Below are 11516 nucleotides of genomic sequence, written 5' to 3' on the forward strand. Positions count from 1 at the left end.
TTTAGAAGTCTAAAGTAGGTGGAAGAGAAACACAATCACACATTCATATGTTGGCCACGTGAGAAAGTAACGTTTCTCGAACATAGATTAGAATGTTTGTATTTAATTATATCTTAAATTGTAGGATAATTACAGGTTACACTTGCACTTGAGGTCCCAAACAATTTCATATCACCTACTTTGAAGTGCTTAGCAAGTGACCTTCAACCAAATGTGTTCACATATGTTGGGTATATAGTGAATGGTTATCGCTATCCCACAAAAGGGTGCAATGGAGTAAGAAATTTTTAAAATATTTGTGTAAGCTTAGTAGCTAAAATGATTTAAGTTTCAAATGTGAAAGACAAAAATTCTATTATCTAAGACATGGTTTTCTATGGAATAATTCAGGAGATATAGGAGTTAGACTATTATAGTTTCAACCATGTTTTATTAAAATGTGATTGGATGGATAACAATAAAGGTATTAAGGTAGATGACCTTGGATTTACATAGTGGATTTCAATTGATTAGGACATATATCTAATTCATTTATCTTGGCAACTCAAGCAACATAAGTGTTTTATGTAAGTGACCCTATGAATCCTAATTAGTCTATTGTACTTACCCCACCTCAACGAGACCACAAAGATGAGTCTAATGATGATGAATTGGGAGACATAGTTCTTGGTTATTACAGGTTATTGAAATCAATGCCTAATATTGATACACTCAACGACATAAGTGAAAACTTTCTTTGTATACTAAAACTAATTGTGACAGTACATGGATTGACAATAGATAGCATTATTAATAAATGTACATGGTTAAATATTTATTACATGTTATCTTTTCAATATGATTGTTATTTTTTCATACTACTAAACATCATATTCTTATTTTGTCTGTGCAGGTTTTCACCATGGCCTCATCTAGTAGTAGTAATGATGATGAATGGACTGTGGTCATTCATGTTAGGAGGGGTGCCATAACCATGCATGGATTAGCTCACATGATGGATGAGGGAAACATAGAGATTATTCAATATAATGAGGAAGGTCGGGCTGTTGGAGAGAGGGCAATAAGGATGCAAAGTTGTATAGGGATTTGTGTATGGAATCAAATCCCCATCACATACTAATAATGGAAGCACATACCACATGATTTGAACGATAAAATCTTTGACTATATCGAGGTAAATGTTTTACACAATTATACATTTATGTTGTTGTATATATATTATTTTGATTTGTTCATAACTTCAATATCATTGCGAGATGTCTTTTGAATTAGATCCACGTTCAAAGCATTCCATATGAGAATCAGTTGGTAAGAAACTTCAAATATTCAAACATAAATTAACTCAAAAGTATGTTATGCTATTCAAGGATGATCCTTCTTGTTTGGTCAATTCACCAAAAAGTATTCCCAAATAGAACTAGCGGATTGGAATGCATTCATTCAATTTGGACTTTCAGATGAATTTGAGGTAACACTCATCTTTGAAGCTTTGATTTGCACAACGTTTTAAATCTTAATCACATGCATGTGAATTATTTTTGTTTCCAGACACTAAGTCATGTGCACAAAGAATGAAGATTGAAAAGAATTATAACCATCACATATCGCATAAAGGGCATGCGAATTTGGTGAAGAGTTGGTAAGTCTTTATTGTTGTAGGACATGATGTTTGATTAAAATTCTTTGCTCAAATAAGGCACATTAATAATTTTTTTATTACAAAAATATATTGAAAAGCCTCTCAATCGTGCAAATTTATGGCTTCATGCAAAAAAAACAAAAAAAAAAAAAAACAAAAAAAACAAAAAACAAAAAACAAGAAAACCAACGATTTTTTTATGAGTTCACAGGCAAAGTTGTGCACAAAATTGTGAGTTTCTTGAACTAAATTAATAGCATATTACGTGGTTATATATATGATATATTTAAACAAAAATATATGACTTCATATGCAATATAATAGGAAGAGTTAGAAAAGGCTCATGAAAGCCAAGATGTTTTAGCTCAAGCATTGGGACATCCGAACATGTTGGTCGAGTGCATAGAGTTGGGGATTTTGTGTCACCCATAACATATTTCAATGTTGTGCGATCAAAGGTAAAGATAGAACAAAACCAACCTTCAAAAACCTCAAAAAAATGAGAACACCCAAGAGTCATTGCCACTCGTTGAACCAAAAGATGAGGGTATTATAAAGAAGAGAAGTTAGAAATTGTATTGTAGCAAAGAGTTGAAAAGGAAGAATTGCTTGAATATGACCAAGAATTCATTTTTCACCTTTAAATGTCCAAGTGTGACAATTATGAAAAAATCGAATTCCTTAGCAGAAGCGTGTGAACGCATGTGCCTTCGGAATTTTTTTTCAAAATTTCATTCATATAATTAATATTTTAATCTTATTCAAATATTTATTTCTCTCATTCAATAAAGTATAATTTTGAATCTTATTCAGAATTAACTTTATATTATAATATCTATATATATTAAATTAATTGCATCTAACAATTAATTCCTTTATTTAATTTGAACAATTAAAATTAATTCAAAATAAATTTATTCTTGTTTTATCTTTAGTGAGCTAGCAAATGGACCTTATGAACCTACGCTCTAATGATACGAGATTAATTAATTAAACTATTTAACTAATTAATCAACATTAATTAATTGCACGTTGAATATACCAATCAATAATAAGTTGACCCTTTACGAATTGCCCATAGTTACAAATTCCAAAACATAACATTTGACTAGACAAAGATCAAAATGCAGAAGCTCGATTCAATTAGTTCCTGACTCATATAATAGCATCCTGTCTATCGCTTTGCATGTCCTTGCCTTACCTGAGAAAAAGAAAAATGAAAAGGGTGAATATTATAAAAATACTTAGTGAGAGACCCCACCATACACAAATGCGTCACACAACCAAACAGATGTGTATGACACAAAGTTTTATAAGACTTATTGAAGGAACCTGTGAAGGCCCTGAGTGAAAACGGGGACATCGTCCCAATTTTATCTTCACATAAAGTAAGTTACAGTACAGTATTATGTAATAAAACATAAATTTACAACATGCCAAAATAAAATAGAATAGTGTTAGAAGGGAGACTTACCCTTGAAGAACGCACAGTCTTCATGAAAATCCTCTTCTCCAAAATGGCTACGAACAAATCACGAACAATCTCCAATGGTCACCATCAATTAGAATCTCCTGTATTCTTTTTAGGGATGAGGATCACAAGAGTGGTGGACTATGTGAATTTTGATAGAGGGAAATGATTGAGAGGAAGAGACGGAGAGAAAATAAAAACTTCTGGGAGATTTTCTTCAACCAATCACACATACACATACATTTTGTGTTGAAGAAAAAATATGTGAAAAATTGCAAGCCTACTCCCAGAGAGCATTTGAGAGACTTGGGGGGAGTTAGTTGAGTTAGTTAAACTAACTCCCTCCATTTTAAATTTCAAATATTTAAAAATATTTATAAATAAATTAAAAACATATTTAAATTTCTATTAATATATATATAATATATAATATATTATATATATATATATAATATATATTATATATATATATATATATAATATTATATTATTATACTATTACTATATGTTATATCCAATATAACATATAACCTATAGTTTACATCGTATCAAATACAATATAACATATAGTTTGAATTCTCTCAACAATGCATGAAATTTAATGTAAATCACATATATACTAAATTTAATTATATGAATCCAATTCACATAACTAATATTTGAATCATATTCAAATATTTATTTCCTCTCAAATAAACTTTATATTATAATGAATCAAATACCTTATATTAATTATATCACATATAATTAAATTATATTAATTATATCATATATAATTAATTCCCTACATTAATTTGAACAATTCAAATTAATCCAAAGTTGATTCTCATTTAATCCCTGTTGAGCTACAGAGAGGACCTCATGAAACTGTAGCTTGAAGCTGCAATGTTACTTGAATAATTAATTCAAACTCCTTTAATTAAATTATTAATTAAATTATTCAACATCCATTAACTGTTAGACACTCCACTAAAGACCGACAGTTGCACTCTTCGCACTATAGATATATTTGTTTGTCCATTGGATATAGTTAATAGTGCGATGACCCTTCACAAATTGCTCGTAAGTACAACTAGGCCAAAATTACCGTTTTACCCATGTAGTTACATCTAACTAGTACCATTGATACCATTGATCCTTCTAATGAATAATAAGTCATAGTCCAAATATGACCAAACCCCAAATATGACCAACCCTTCTCAGGTTAGGAGAGGGTGTGACGCCACATTGTTTAAGTCCCAGAATTAGCCCTTTAAGGAGCAATTCATCTACTTACCTCGATATCGGGGAAGAAGTGAATTTCGTCTTGTGTAGTTGTGTTCCTAGCTCCCCAATAGACGAATCCATAAAATGGTAGACTTATCGAGTCGGCGATCTGGCCACTCTCACCCATACAAATCAAAGGACCGCCTTCACAGACAGGAAATCACAACTCACTCAGGATTCAGGTAATGTCATCTATGGTCATCCTGGTGAAACGTAAGTCTCAATTATGAACGGTGTTATATAATGAGACTAGTCATTTCGTGGTCCAATCTTATACAAACTCATTTGTATAGAATACCCCGCTCACATGTCTCCACATGAATGATCAGGATCAAATCATTTGTAGCAGTTTACAACAATTGTAACATCTACAAATCGGGTTGTATTCGTAGTGTCACCATGATAATAATGTATTTAGCCTTATCCATCTACTACAGACCATTTAGATTATCACTTAAACATGATCCATCTGTATGATTACACAAATTGGTACACATAACCCACTGCAACTCCCTAGATATGACATGAAGTCACACAAACTTATCAAATAGATTGGTATACGTATCCCATAGCTTGGGGTCGTGTCATGCATATTCGCATCACAGATTCATCACACAAATCATCAATGTGCACAACACGCTTCAAACAAATATCATCCATATATCAAAATCGCAACAAATTAATCTATTGATACTAAGTTGAAATCAGTTATGAGCAATACACAACATGCCATTCTATATTCATTGTTAAGAAATCGCTTACCTTGAATCGACGCAAAACCAACGGAGTGACCGCTTCTTTTTCTATCAAAAAACGGAGTGACCACCTCAACCTTATACAACCCACGTCTCGATTCCTTAATCAAACATAGAGATAAAAAGATCCAAACTCACATCAAGAAACCACTTAAATTCCATCATCAAACTTTAATTCCAACTAACATATTAACCTTAGGATGCTTAGAACAGTCATCCAAGAAATCTCTTGATTTGCACCACCAAAATTCCACCAACTATAACTTGAATCTAGGCATGAACAAGGAATTTAAAGTTAACACAACAAAATTCCAGCAACAATAACAAGATTAATAATAAATTCAGAACCAAAACACTTACCGATTCGTCCCTCAAACATTTTTGAACTGTTGGATAGCAATTGTAACCTTCATCAAACTTCAATCCTAACCTCAAACACCAAGAGTGATTTATTAAGCACTGACCCATACCACAAGATCAAGTGCACACAAAAAAACACCCATAAAATGGTACCAAAATTCACTTTAATAGATGCTGGCTGGAACTTTTGGCAACCAATCGGCAGCGACGGTGCGAGCATTAGCAATTGGATGAGTATAATGAACAACAACGTGAGTGACAGGTGTTACACAAACTGTAGTGAGAGAGAGACGTTTATAAAGAGAGAAAAAACCAGAGAGAGATGGAGAGAGAATGAGAGAGAGAGACCCGACGCTTACCTACAGTGGCCACCGGCGGCGCGCGCGACGATCGACATCGAGCGATGGTCATTGAAGGGTGGTTGATGATGGCAGGTGGCGCCCTCTCTTTGGCGACTGATGTTCCAAGCCCAAAACCTCTTTTCAAGCCTAAATTTTCCTACCAAGATTTTAATCGCCTCCAATTTATCCAAATGGGACAAAACCAAAAATGGGATACACTATATACTTTGGATATTTTAATTTAACCACTCCACATCTAATTTATCAAAATTAAATTTCAACATCCATTCAATTTAATCCAATTAAATCCAAAATTTAGTCTCCAATCAACAATCCCAACTTATTCAATTATCATTGAATTATGTAACCAAAGTAAAATTCGAAGTAATATTTCAATTTACAAAAAAAAATTAATTGGACCGAAAAATCTGGGATATTACAATCTTTTTACCTTAAGAACTTTTGTTCTCGAAAGTTACATTTATAAAACAACTCTTGATGTTTAGTTCTATCCTTGTGTTCCTTCTACTAAAGTTGTTTTTTTCAATCCTCTTATTGCACTCTTACTCAATTATTTAATCCAACCTTTAATACCTTGGATTTTAAGCCAACACACCCAAGTCTCCTTTCCCCACTACCTATTCTGATTAAATACACGAGCAAGGTCAATGACAACTTTTCCTAACAATGACACACAAAACATGTCATGACCTGTAGGCCAAAATCAAGTATTACTCAAAGAAAAATCTTAACTCAATTTTCTTGAACTCAGGTTCTCACTTGAGTGCACTTTGTCAAAATCGAACCCCTTAGAGAACTCTGCTAGCATCTCCTAAGCACGAAGATATGGAACCCTCTATGACTGCAAAAAGAGACAGTGACAAAGCTAACGAATAAGCCGTCGAGGTAATCTGCTCCACAACCTCAATAGGCCAAACGGATTGCAACTTAGCCCACTCTTCTCTTGGAAGCCAGAATGCGCTTATAAGCATCACTCTCAAGATTCTTCAATCATCTGTATCTAAGACTATTTTCATTATAATTTAACCATTAAAAGATTAAATAAGTGTCAACTAACAAGCTTCCCTTACATGTATGAACATTGGAAAAACAAAGTAGAACACACATCTACTCCATACACTCACATGTGTGCACCAGTAAAAAAAAAAAAGAAAAAATTGACCTCGCACCCATCAATTTCAGTCATGATACATATGTGAAGAGAGCAAACTGGTAAACACACATGAACACAAAACAAGTAAAACTGCATGTATACACTAGTACGATATGCCATCGCACCGCATTGATTTCAAGCATAGTACATGTGTGAACAAAGCAAAAATAGTAGGACACATATGTATTCAAAATATAATCACATGTGTGCATCAATAAAGAATTTGCTATCACACCACATGAATTTCAAAATAACACATGTAGGAGCAAAGCATAAAATGAAACATACATGCTGATCAATATATCACACTGTCACATAGTCAGTGTTCAATAAATAATCAAACAAAACCACTAGGTCCTATAGTCGTTACCGTAAGAGTCACTTACCTCAAAATAGACTCCAATAACTAGCCAAAATTATATACACATGAAACCTTGTTTCGCACACACGACCAATGCCCACCTGGCCAACCATCTATTTTGAAGCCAATTGAAACCACTACAAATTAGTTTAAAACTACAAATAGTAAACTTCCACATGCTAAAAACTAATCTACATACCTTACTCAAGTCTGAAATGGTTCAAGACATGCTAAAACCGATAGAACCTTAATCAACTACTTCAAAATTGTCCACAAATAACGTCAAAGGCTAACCAAGGTTTCAAAACAACACTCAAACACTTAAATTCAATCAAAAAAAGGAAATAAAAGCAACAATGGGTCCTTATTGAATCTTACCAAAGAAGCTCTAACTTTGCTAGTTGGTGTTCGAAAGCATTGAAACTTGCAAGCCTAAGCCTTCGGCATAATGGACAATCCAATCTGTGGCCAAACTCTATTATTAAAGGCTGGTTCAAGGAGGATTAATCCACATAAAGGGAAAAGATGATCCCTTACCAAACTTTAAGAAAACACCAAGGCACAAGAACCCATCATATGAGTTTTTTTTATACAATATAAATACTTCATGCTAAGGCTAAAATTTCAAACCATTAACTCAAGTGATGCCTTTTAACCATCACATACTAGAGTCCAAAGTTTTTGAATAGTAATGAGAGTTCCTACACCACAATTCAACGACTTGTAAACCCAAAATTCACTTATTACAAAACCAAACCATACTTGTAAACTTGAAGTCTTGACATAATAATCTTATCTTGCCCTCATTACAACAACGACATAGGAAGAATTCACATAATTTGAGGTATCTTGAAGGATAAATTTTTGCTCCAACCCTTACATTTTTTAAAAAATATGGTCCTCATTTCAATTATTTAGCTTTCTACTCCCATCACATCAACTAAGCTAGATATTATAAGAAGAGTTCTCCAACCATCTTAATCTCATACTTAAGTACCTACTTTGTTGTGATAGAATTCTTTTTTTTTTAGCACCACAAATTTCATGATCCAAAGCAAAATATCACATCAACTCTAGCATGATCTCATATGACCAACTTAACTATCAAACCTTAAATGTGTACACAACATACCATCTCATTGTTGTAACACTAAGTGGTTTTATCAAAACCTAAAGTACTAACACCTAAATATCTTTTTTTTTTCTAGCCAAACTGAACAATTAGCACACCGCTTAGCTAAGTCGCACATGCCATAAGCAATAATAAAAAGTATTAGTCACCTCTAATCATTAACAACTCTTTTTTTCTTCTCAGAATTTAATAAAAAAATAGTAAAATAAAGAGTTTGTAACATTTGGCGTACCTGGCGGTGAAGAGGCTCGCTGTAAGCCATGGGAACAAACTTTAGCTTATGATGTAAGCAAGTCTACAGAACCCCTAAACTTGGACTTTGACACCAACTATAATGACCCGACTTGTTTTTAGAAAACAAACCTGGGTTGTTACTATGCATTTATGGGTTAGAAAACATGCAAAAAGTTGACTAAATTTGAAGTTAAAAACAATAAGGAACACATTCTTGTTATTAAAAAAAGTAAAAATAACATTTTAGTCACTTGAGAACCCTTAAAATTTTAAATTTAAAATAGAATAAAAATTCCAAAACACAACATTTGACTAGACAATGATCATAATGCGGAAGCTTGACTCAATTAGTTCCCAACTTATATAGCAGCATCCTTTCTACTGCCTTGCACATCCTTGCTTTACCTGGAAAAAAAAAAATGAAAAGGGTGAATGTTATAACAATATTCAGTAAGAGACACTATACACAAATGCATCACACAACCAAACAGATGTGTATGGTCTACCATATACAAATGCGTCACATAGTCAAAAAGATGTATATGGTGCTCACAGAAGAAACAAAGTACAAACTTAAGTTTTGAGACATTTGCATCACATAGACTCGTTACATAGACCACCAATGTGCACAACACGCTTCAAATAAATATTACACAGATATCAAAATCGCAATAAATCAATCTATCAACACTAAGCAAAATCAATTATGAGCAATACACAATGTGCCATTTTACATTCATTGTTAAGAAACCCGCTACCTCGAATCGAAACAAAACCAACAGAGTGACCACCTTAACCTTATACAATGCTAACCTTAGTTTAAATGTTTACCCTAAATAAAGTCCAAAAGCTCTTTTCAAGCCCAAATTCTCCTACCAAGATTTAAATCACCTCAAATTTATCTAAATGGGACAAAACAAAAAATGGGAGTCACTATATACCCTGAATATTTTAATTTAACCACTTCATATCTATTTTATCAAAATTCGATTTCAACATCCGTTCAATTTAATCCAACTAAATCCAAAATTTAGTCTCCAATCAACAATCCCAACTTATCGAATTATTATCTGAATTATGTAACCAGATTTCAATTTGCAAAAAAAATTAACTCAACTAAAAAATCTAAGGTGTTACATGACAAATCTGGCCACTCTCACCCATAAAGAGTTGGTGATGGGGCCGGGGCGGGGCAAAACAGGGGGAGGGGGTCCTCATCCTCGACCCCGTGGGGGGGGGGAATTCATTAATGGCGGGGATTCCCCATCGGGGAAATGGGGTCCTCGCGGGAGCCCATTCCCGCATTTCCCCTATTAATCCCCGCGTGGATTTCCTTGTTAATTTCCCGTAGGGATTTCCCTATTCATTCCTCAAGGAGATTCCTTTATCAATTCCCTGCGGGGATTCTCCTATTAACATTTTTTTTAATTCGAGTCACTTCGTTTAAAATTGCACTAGTCCACACAAAATAAACAAAATTTAATAGACTTATCCATAAAATAAACACAATTTAAAAGCTCACAAATCCATTTAATAAGTTTACAACTTATATTAAATAAAGTTTGAATAAAAGTTGGAACTAAAATAAAGTCAAATGTCTTATACAATTACAAATACAACAACCACAATCATAATTTGCTCGTCTTTCTCTCTTCACCGATGATTTTACATTCAAAATATTCTCCTTTCTCGACATCATCCCATCCTTAGTTGTAAGTATTATTTATATATTTAAAATATAATTAACAAATAATGTCACAAAAAATAAGTAGACAACAAGCTTTAAAAAGTGTCATAAAAAAAATAATGTTAATCCTTGAGCATACCTGAGTCATCACTCCATCTTCATCTTCTAAAACAGTTACTAAATGTTTAACCAAAATTTTCCCATGCTAGTACCTTATGTTGTTACATATTTATAATAAAAAAAATATATTTATTAATATACTAAGTGTTAAAGATAGGTAAAATAACATAAACAAACTAACATACCTGTCAAGACTCCAGTTACAATCCAATTTTGAGTGCACATCAAAACCTCTATTGTCCTCGAATGAAGTTTGTTACGATGTGGGCTTACAATTCTACCACATGTACTAAAAGCAAACTTTGATGACTTTGATGCAACACTAGATAACAGGATAGCTAATATGTCTCTAGCAATTTCTTGTAAAATGGGATACTTGACCCATTCCATTTCCACCAACTTAGCATGTCAAAATCAGATGATCAGGGTAAGATAGGTTCATCTAAATATGCATCAAACTATTGCTTCTGATTCATCTTATTGAAATTCGATACAAACAAGTCATAATCATTAAAATCTTCAAATTCTATAATCTTTGATGTTCCATCTAAATTTTTAGAGCGAGAATCATCACATTCACTTTCATGCTTCGACTGATATTCTTTTTCCAAATCTGAAGAAAATATTTTAGTCCTTTCCACCTCAAGAAAAAAAAAGTATCTCCATAAATTCTAGGGAAGTAAGACTCAATCAACTTCAATTTGTAACATGGATCTAAAACTGCAGCTATGACCATTACCCCATGAATTTTCTTCCCATACTTATCAAACTTTGAAATCATATTTGAAGCCATGTGTCTTATCTCTTGAAAACTAGAATTCGTCAACTCAGAAATAGCCAATTTTAGTTTACAAACTTTTGGGAAAAAAAGATTAGCAGTAGGATATTTAGATCCAGAAAATATTTTAGTCATGAAATATTTTCAGTTTCTCACATATCTCTTTTGCCAATACCCAATCTTAATCCAAAGGCAAAC

General features: G+C 32.9%; 1 long non-coding RNA gene across 1 annotated transcript; it reads right to left on the reverse strand.

Moving 5' to 3' along the window:
* Positions 1-2702: 2702 nt before the first annotated feature.
* LOC120070792 lies at positions 2703-5255 on the reverse strand. The gene is made up of 3 exons (XR_005480024.1): positions 5139-5255; positions 3114-3218; positions 2703-2840 (listed from the first exon to the last, which is right to left on the reverse strand). It is a non-coding gene; the product is annotated as an uncharacterized LOC120070792 (long non-coding RNA).
* Between the last annotated feature and the right edge of the window lie 6261 nt (positions 5256-11516).

The sequence above is a fragment of the Benincasa hispida genome, chromosome 2, assembly GCF_009727055.1.
Source record: "Benincasa hispida cultivar B227 chromosome 2, ASM972705v1, whole genome shotgun sequence".
In the NCBI taxonomy this organism is placed as follows: Eukaryota; Viridiplantae; Streptophyta; class Magnoliopsida; order Cucurbitales; family Cucurbitaceae; genus Benincasa; species Benincasa hispida.